The following is an 8,324-nucleotide window of genomic DNA, read 5'->3' as shown; positions in this document are numbered from 1 at the left end:
CCACAGGTGGACTCCAATCAAGTTGTAGAAAATCTCAAGATGATCAATGGAAACAGGATGTAGCGAAATGCCTATGTTCCTAGCTCTAACAGTGCAGTAATACCTAACAATATACGCAAATCCCAAAAATGTGATGTCGGAGTCCGTAATATAAATGTATATGATTGTGTGTATAGTATATTAATAATAGAAAAGCTGTGTACAGCATTAGTTGTATAGGATGAGCCCTGTCTAGAATACAGTATATACATATGAAGTGGGTAAAACAGTATGAAGTGGTCACTTTAATGATATTTACAATGACTATCGGCAGCAATTTCTAAGGTGCAGGGTTGAGTACCGATCTCTGGAGAGCCCTGCGGTTGCAGACAGTGCAGTTGCTGTACCAGGCAGTGATACAGCCCTACAGGATGCTCTCAATGGTGCATCTGTAGAAGTGCGTGATGGTCTTAGAGGCCAAACCGAATATCTTCAGCCTCCTGTGGTTGAAGAGGCGCTGTTGCGCCTTCTTCAACACACTGTCTATGTATGGACCATTTCAGGTTGTCAGTGATGTGTACATCGAGGAACATGAAGATTTTCACCCTCTCCATTGCAGCCCATCAATGTGGATGGGGGCGTGCTCCATCTGCTGTCTTTTCTTTGGCCCTGGGGGTCAGAGGAATTTGCCAGTACCCTTTTGTCAGGTCCAGGGTCGTAATGTACCGAGCTTTACCAATTGTCTCCAGTAGTTCGTCTACTCTGGGCATGGGGTAGGCATCAAACTTGGAGATTTCATTTACCTTCCAAAAGTTGTTACAGAACCGCAGAGTCCCATCGGGCTTGGAGACCATCACAATTGGGCTAGTCCACTCACTATGTGACTCTTCGATCACTCCAGCTGTCAACATTTTCTCCGTCTCTACTCTAATCGCGGCCTGTCGAGCCTCGGGTACACGATATGGCCTCATGCTCACTTTTCTCCCTGGTAGGGAAACGATATCATGAGCCGTATCCTCAGTTCGGCCGGGTACCTCTGAAAACACTGGATCAGGGTCTGGATCAGGGTCTTTACTTCCTGTACTTGTGCTGGGGACAGAGTAGGTGAAATATTTACTTTGGCTGTCTCCTGAGTGTGTGTGGGGTACGTGACCATTAGTGTTTCTCTCTCCATGCTTTTAACAGGTTCATGTGATAAATCTGTTCCTGGGACCGTCGACCTGGCCGTCGACCTGGCTAATTAACTTCTCCTATTCTCTCCAGCACTTCATATGGTCCTTTCCATGTGGCTAGCAGTTTGCACTCTACTGTGGGGATCAGCACTAACACCTTATCTCCCGGTTGAAATTCTCTCAGGGTAGCCTGCCGGTTATAAGTGTGCTGCTGGTGCTCTTGTGCTTGTCTCATGTGCTCTCTGACGATGCGCATGACTGTGGCTATCCTGTTTTGCATTGCCGTGACGTGCTCTATGACACTAGTATACGGGGTGGATTGGTGCTCCCAGGTTTCCCGGGCAATGTTTAAGATTCCCCGGGGGTGCCTCCCATATACCAGCTCAAAGGGAGAAAACCCCAGCGAGGCTTGAGAAACCTCTATTGGCAAACATCAGATACGGCAACATCCAATCCCAGTTTTTCCCATCCTTATCGATTACCTTCCTGAGCATTGACTTCAGGGTCCAGTTGAATCTCTCAACCAGCCCGTCCGTCTGAGGATGGTAAACCGATGTCCTCAACTGTTTCACCTGCCACAATTTACAATGGTCCGCCATAAGGCGGGACATAAAGGGGGTCCCCTGGTCAGTAAGGATCTCCTTTGGAACCCCTACCCTGGTGAACAAGAGCACTAATTCCTTGGCAATGTTTTTGGAAGCCATCGTCCGAAGGGGAATGGCTTCTGGGTAGCGAGTGGCATAGTCTAGAATCACCAGATTGTATTGGTACCCTCTTGCGGATTTGGGTAGAGGGCCCACTATATCCATCGCTATCCTCTCAAATGGCATTTCGATTATGGAGTGGCACTAACGGACTTCTAACAGCTGATCGGGGAGCTGTTAACTGGCACTCTGGGCACTCTCCACAATGCCGAGCCACTTCAGCCTGAATTCTTGGCCAGTAAAACCTCCATACAATCCGGTCTTGGGTTTTATCGATACCAAGGTGTCCACCCAGAATGTGCCCATGAGCTAGATCCAGTACTGTCCTCCGGTACCGGGTGGGGACCAACGACTGTTCCACCACATCAACCCCTATTTTTGAGACTCTGTACACCAAACCCTTTTTCATGATGAAGTGGGGAAAACTATTAGGCATCATCCCATCATTTATGGGAGTACCATCTACGACCTGCATTTCTGCTCTGGCTTGCTGCAGGGTTGGATCCTGGTTTTGGGCCGTCCCGATCATGGACCTTGCCAGGTTTGCTGGTTCTAGATAGTCGTCCTCTGGATTCAGATCGACCCCAGCCCCACTAGTACCGGGCTGTTCGTTATCAACGAGGTTTGCCACTTCATCCTCATCCTCCCCTACTAGTACCTGTGAGGTTGGCCCCTGGGAGACCTCTTTTCTTGGCTTTGGTTGAAGGCCCCATGCTTCTTCCTGCTTGGTCAGGGTTGTTGGCTTCTCAAATATGCCGTTCTTTTGGCCTAACTTCGCAAGTTAGGAAAGTATCTACCCAATATTACATCATATGGCATCTGCTGGACCACGCTGACCTCATAATCCAGCAGACCGTCCTCTGTTTGTATGCTCACTAAGGCTTTGGGGTACAGACAGGTATCCCCATGAATGCACGTAACACTGATATCCTGACTTTTATCCAGTTTATGAGTCGGCAGTAGGTTTGCAACGACCAGGGTTAGCATACTGCCGGAATCCAGCAGTGCTTCAACCTCTTTCCCTTCAACCTTCACCCTGCACATATGTTTGTTTCTTGATCTTTCAAGTACAGTGGTTACCACAGGACATTCATACCATATCTCATCTTCTTTTTCACCGAGGTTACATTGCATTGGCTCTTCTTTAATAGGGCAATAGGCTGCAATATGTCCCGGTCGATTACAATTGTAACAGATAATAGGGTTTCGGCGGGGAGACCCCCGGTCCTGGTTTCCGGCTTTTTCCTTAGTGTCTCGGCCAGATTCTGATTCTTTCCTCATGGCCCCACGCTGCTCTCCCTTTAGTTTATCGTAATCCTGTGCATCTTTCAACTCCAGGTCGAAATACGCTTTTTGAGCGTCCCCTGACAGGTATGGTGCCAGAAGCCCAGCCCATTCTTCTTTCGGCCACTTCTCCCTCTCTGCTGTCCTTTCGAAGGTGGTAAGATATGCTTCCACATCATCCTGTGCTGTCATTTTTTGAAGAAAATGATTGGCCCGCCTCTGGGTATTTGCAGCTGGTAACTGAGCCCCAATTTGGTCAGCTAGCCCCTTTAGGCCTTCTCTTAACTCCCGGGTGTTTCTCTCTTGCTCTTCTCTGAGCAGCTGGTTGGTGCGGTGCTGGACCTGTAACGTGTCCTGATACATTCGCATTGCATCCTGATGAGCTATTTGTTGAGCTCTAGTTGCCTCTTGTTGGGCGGCCGTCGCTTGTAACAGGGCCTGTATGGCTCCCTCCATACTCATTTTCCTGAGAAACTGTCCTAACCAAACAAAGCCACAAAAAAAACCTGACTCCCCTTTGGAGTGCTAACTAAACATGTTTTTCTTCTTCTACCTAACCAGAGGTATGGTTAGTCCATTGCCCGCATTCTCCACCACGTGGCAAACCTCTTCAAGGTTAGGAGCGTTTTTCACAAATTAAGTGGGAAACTGTCACCAAAATCACCCCAGAATGAAAGTTCTATCAAACGTGACAGTACCTACGTGTTTGTTTCTCCACCTGGTCCACCCAGGCCGCAGGCAAGGTCAAGGATAGCAGGGTTCGGTACACGAATCTGGTTCTCGGTAGGTCCAGGTCCAAACGCCAATAGGTAAGTCCAAAACAGTCCAGCTCATACATGGTAAATCCAGCCAATATATATTGTCTCTTTCTCTATAGTTCATAGATCCTTCCAGCCCTCTTTCTCCCTTCCTGGTTTGTCTTGACCCTTTATCTGTGGGTCGGCTCCACCTTCTGAGGGTTCCCCTTGCTTCTGGGAATTGTAGTTTTGGCAGTCGGCCATTTTGTGATCTGTAATTCTGATCGGGGTGGCCATTTTAGGGATCGGGCAGAGCCCGTTTATTAGTTCTGCTCTCACATATCTGCCATTTATCACTCGACCCCCTTCTTTGCCACAGTGCCTTGTCATTCACCGTGGGAATGATTCAAGTGCAACGGCTAAGTGCGGCCTTTTCCCATTATCTAAGGACGCTCTCTAGTTGAATTTGAGCTTTTAGATTTGAATCATTTTCATTTAGATTAAGGTTAACCACATTGCAATGATTTTGAGATACGAAGACGGTATATCTTTTTTTGTAGGTACGTTTTTTTCTTCAGGATTTTGGATATTCTCCCGTGACCCCATTTTCATATCAGGCAAACCCACATGGGGTCGCAACCCCTAGTTTGGGAACCGCTGCTGTAGGCTGTCTCATAGTTGTTGGTAACCAGGCCTACGACTGTTGTGTCATCTGCAAATTGGTGATTGAGTTGGAGAAATGGGTGGCCAGTCAGTCATGGGTGAACAGGGAGTACAATACAGGACGGGACTGAGCACACACCCTTGTAGGGCCCCCATGTTGATGATCAGCGTAGCAAAGGTGTTGTTGCCTACCTTCACCATCTGGGGTCGGCCCGTCAGGAAGTCCAGCACCCAGTTGCACAGGGTGGGGTTCAGACTCACATTTTAGTGGGTCTAGGGTGTTGGTTAAGGTTGAGGTGATATGATCCCTAACTAGCCTTTCAAAGCACTTCATGATGACAGAAGTGAGCGCTATGGGGTGATAGCTTGTCCATAGACTGCTTACAGGGTAAGGAAACAAATATAATTTTGTAATTTGGGTGAACTATCCCTTTAATTTGTCAGGAAACATGGCTCAAACCGACGGTGGAGTTTATCATAAAGGGATATGTAGTGGTTCGTAGGGACAGTGATGTAGGCTAGAGGGGGATGTACCACGTTCATAAAGCAAGGACTTCCTTACAGGATGCTAGGCAAAGGTATTGAACAGGAATATGTGGTGGTGCAGGTGTGGTTGAGACGTGTGGAGCTAGTGGTAGTGAACTACTATACTCCGTGTCAGATATTGGACCTGGAAGTGCTGGAGAGGGTGGAGGGCCAGGATAGAAGTAAGGTAATGTGGTGTGGAGATGGATGGAAACGGCCAAGTGATGGAGCATCTGATAAAAAGGAAAGATCTGGTGTGCCTGAATGATGGCCGAGGGATAAGTATTAATGTAGCCACAGGGAAAGTCTGCCTTGGACCTCACTCTGGTAACTAGTGCAATGGCAGGAATCTGTGAGTGGGAGGTATGGGAGGAGTCGACAGTAGGGAGTGACCATTACCCCATAGTATGCACAGTAGGCCAGAGGGAGGAGGAGGTGTCAGTGGATAGAGTAGGCAGGTGGGTGTTTGGAAGGGAAAAATGGGATCAGTTTCAGGAGCTGAGTGAGCAGGTGATGGCTCGGGTGGATATGAGAAGGGATGTGGATAGTATGAATAACTGGGTGAGAACAGCGTTAGTGGTGGCAGCTACTGAGGTTATACCTAAGAGTTCAGGGAGGAGGAGGAGGAAAGCAGTCCCATGGTGGACAGAGGAGTGTGGGGCAATGGTGAGGAGTAGGAACAGGGCATTTAAAGTACTGAAAAGGACGCATAACTTCCAACATCTGATTCAGTATAAGCAGGCCCAGGCCCTGGTGAGGAGAACTATCCGTCAGGCAAAGAGGTCATGTTGGCGTTGGTTCTGTGACACCATTAGAAGGGCGATACCTGTGGGAGAAGTGTGGGGGATGATTAAGCAGATGAGTGGGGTTAGAAGGGAGTGGGATTATCCAGTGTTGACGAGTGGGAAGGATGTGGCAGTGGCAGATGAGGAGAAGGCAGAGATGATGGCCAAAGCATTTGTCTAAGTGCATAGCTTGGTAAATGGGGCAGATGGGGAGAGAGAGAATGAGAGAGGAGCATCCAGGAGTGCTGGATAGGAGGGAGGATGTAAATGATGCGTTGAATGCACCATTTACCATGGCAGAGGTGAAACGGGCAATAAGTAAGGCTGGGTTAACTTCACCTGGGAAAGATGAGGTGGGCTATGTTATGTTGGCCCATCTTAGTGATGAGGTACTGGATAATGTATTGATGTTGCACAACATAGTATGGGAGGAGGGGAAACTACCAGGCAGCTGGAAGGAGACGGTAGTGGTACCAATCCGGAAGCCAGGGAAGGACCCATTGAGGCCAACAAGCCATCGGCCAATAGCATTAACATCACATGTAAGATTATGGAACGTATGATTACGGAGAGGCTAACTTACTTCTTGGAGAGCAGGGGCCTAGTATCGCCAGATCAGAGTGCGTTCAGGAATGGTAGGGGAACTATGGACCCAGTGCTCTGCTTAGAAGCAGAGGTCAGGAAGGCTCAGGTGAACAAGGAGACTGTTGCAGCTGTCTTTTTTGATGTGGAGAAGACCTATGATATGATGTGGAAGGAGGGGTTGTTATTCATTCTAAATGCATATTCAAACTAAATGCATGCTCTTCAACCGATCGCTGCCTGCACCTGCCCGCCCATCCAGCATCACTACTCTGGACGGTTCTGACTTATATGTGGACAACTACAAATACCTAGGTGTCTGGTTAGACTGTAAGCTCTCCTTCCAGACTCACATCAAACATCTCCAATCCAAAGTTAAATCTAGAATTGGCTTCCTATTTCGCAACAAAGCATCCTTCACTCATGCTGCCAAACATACCCTCGTAAAACTGACCATCCTACCGATCCTCGACTTCGGCGATGTCATTTACAAAATAGCCTCCAATACCCTACTCAATAAACTGGATGCAGTCTATCATAGTGCCATCTGTTTTGTCACCAATCCCCATATACTACCCACCACTGCGACCTGTACGCTCTCGTTGGCTGGCCCTCGCTTCATAATCGTCGCCAAACCCACTGGCTCCAGGTCATCTACAAGACTCTGCTAGGTAAAGTCCCCCCTTATCTCCGCTCACTGGTCACCATAGCAGCACCCACCTGTAGCACGCGCTCCAGCAGGTATATCTCTCTTGTCACCCCCAAAGCCAATTCCTCCTTTGGCCGTTTCTCCTTCCAGTTCTCTGCTGCCAATGACTGGAACGAACTACAAAAATCTCTGAAACTGGAAACACTTATCTCCCTCACTAGCTTTAAACACCAGCTGTCAGAGCAGCTCACAGATCACTGCACCTGTACATAGCCCATCTATAATTTAGCCCAAACAACTACCTCTTCCCCTACTGTATTTATTTATTTATTTTGCTCCTTTGCACCCCATTATTTATATTTCTACTTTGCACTTTCTTCCACTACAAATCTACCATTCCAGTGTTTTACTTGCTATATTGTATTTACTTTGCCACCATGGCCTTTTTTGCCTTTACCTCCCTTATCTCACCTCATTTGCTCATATTGTATATAGACTTATTTTTCTACTGTATTATTGACTGTATGTTTGTTTTACTCCATGTGTAACTCTGTGTTGTTGTATGTGTCGAACTGCTTTGCTTTATCTTGGCCAGGTCGCAATTGTAAATGAGAACTGGTTCTCAACTTGCCTACCTGGTTAAATAAAGGTGAAATAAATTAAATAAAATTCATGCTTGATATAATAAGGGTAGGAGGAAGATCAATCATGGTCAATGAAGTTTACTCTCAGGTACGGCCGGATATTGGGAGGTTGTTATTTGCAGATGATGGGGCCTTATGGAAGAGGGGAAGAAATGTCCCTTACGTAGTCAGGAAGGTACAGGAAGCAATTGATGAGGTAGAGCGGTGGGCATTAATGTGAGGATTCAGGTTCTCTGTAGAGAACTGAGACAGTGTTCTTTACCAGAAAGAAGGTGGGAGATGAGGTTATTGGGAGATGAGGTTATTTCGGAGAAACTTGGAGAGGGTGGGGGCCTTCAGGTTCCTTGAGGTGTACTTTGACACTAGGATGATCTGGGCAGAACACATTGAGAGAGTTTGGCTCAGTTGGTAGAGCAAGGTGTTTGCAACGCCAGGGTTGTGGGTTTGATTCCCACGGGGGACCAGTACGGAGAAGAAAAAAAATGTATGAAATGTATGCATTCACTACTGTAAATCGCTCTGGATAAGAGCGTCTGCTAAATGACTAAAATGTAAATGTTAAATGTGATGCGCTGTCTGACAAGGAAGGAGTGGGGGGCT

Source organism: Salmo salar, chromosome 11 (assembly GCF_965601325.2).
Source record: "Salmo salar chromosome 11, fSalSal1, whole genome shotgun sequence".
NCBI classification, from domain to species: Eukaryota; Metazoa; Chordata; class Actinopteri; order Salmoniformes; family Salmonidae; genus Salmo; species Salmo salar.
The sequence above is the reverse complement of the archived record's forward strand: the minus strand, read 5'-3'. Positions refer to the sequence as shown.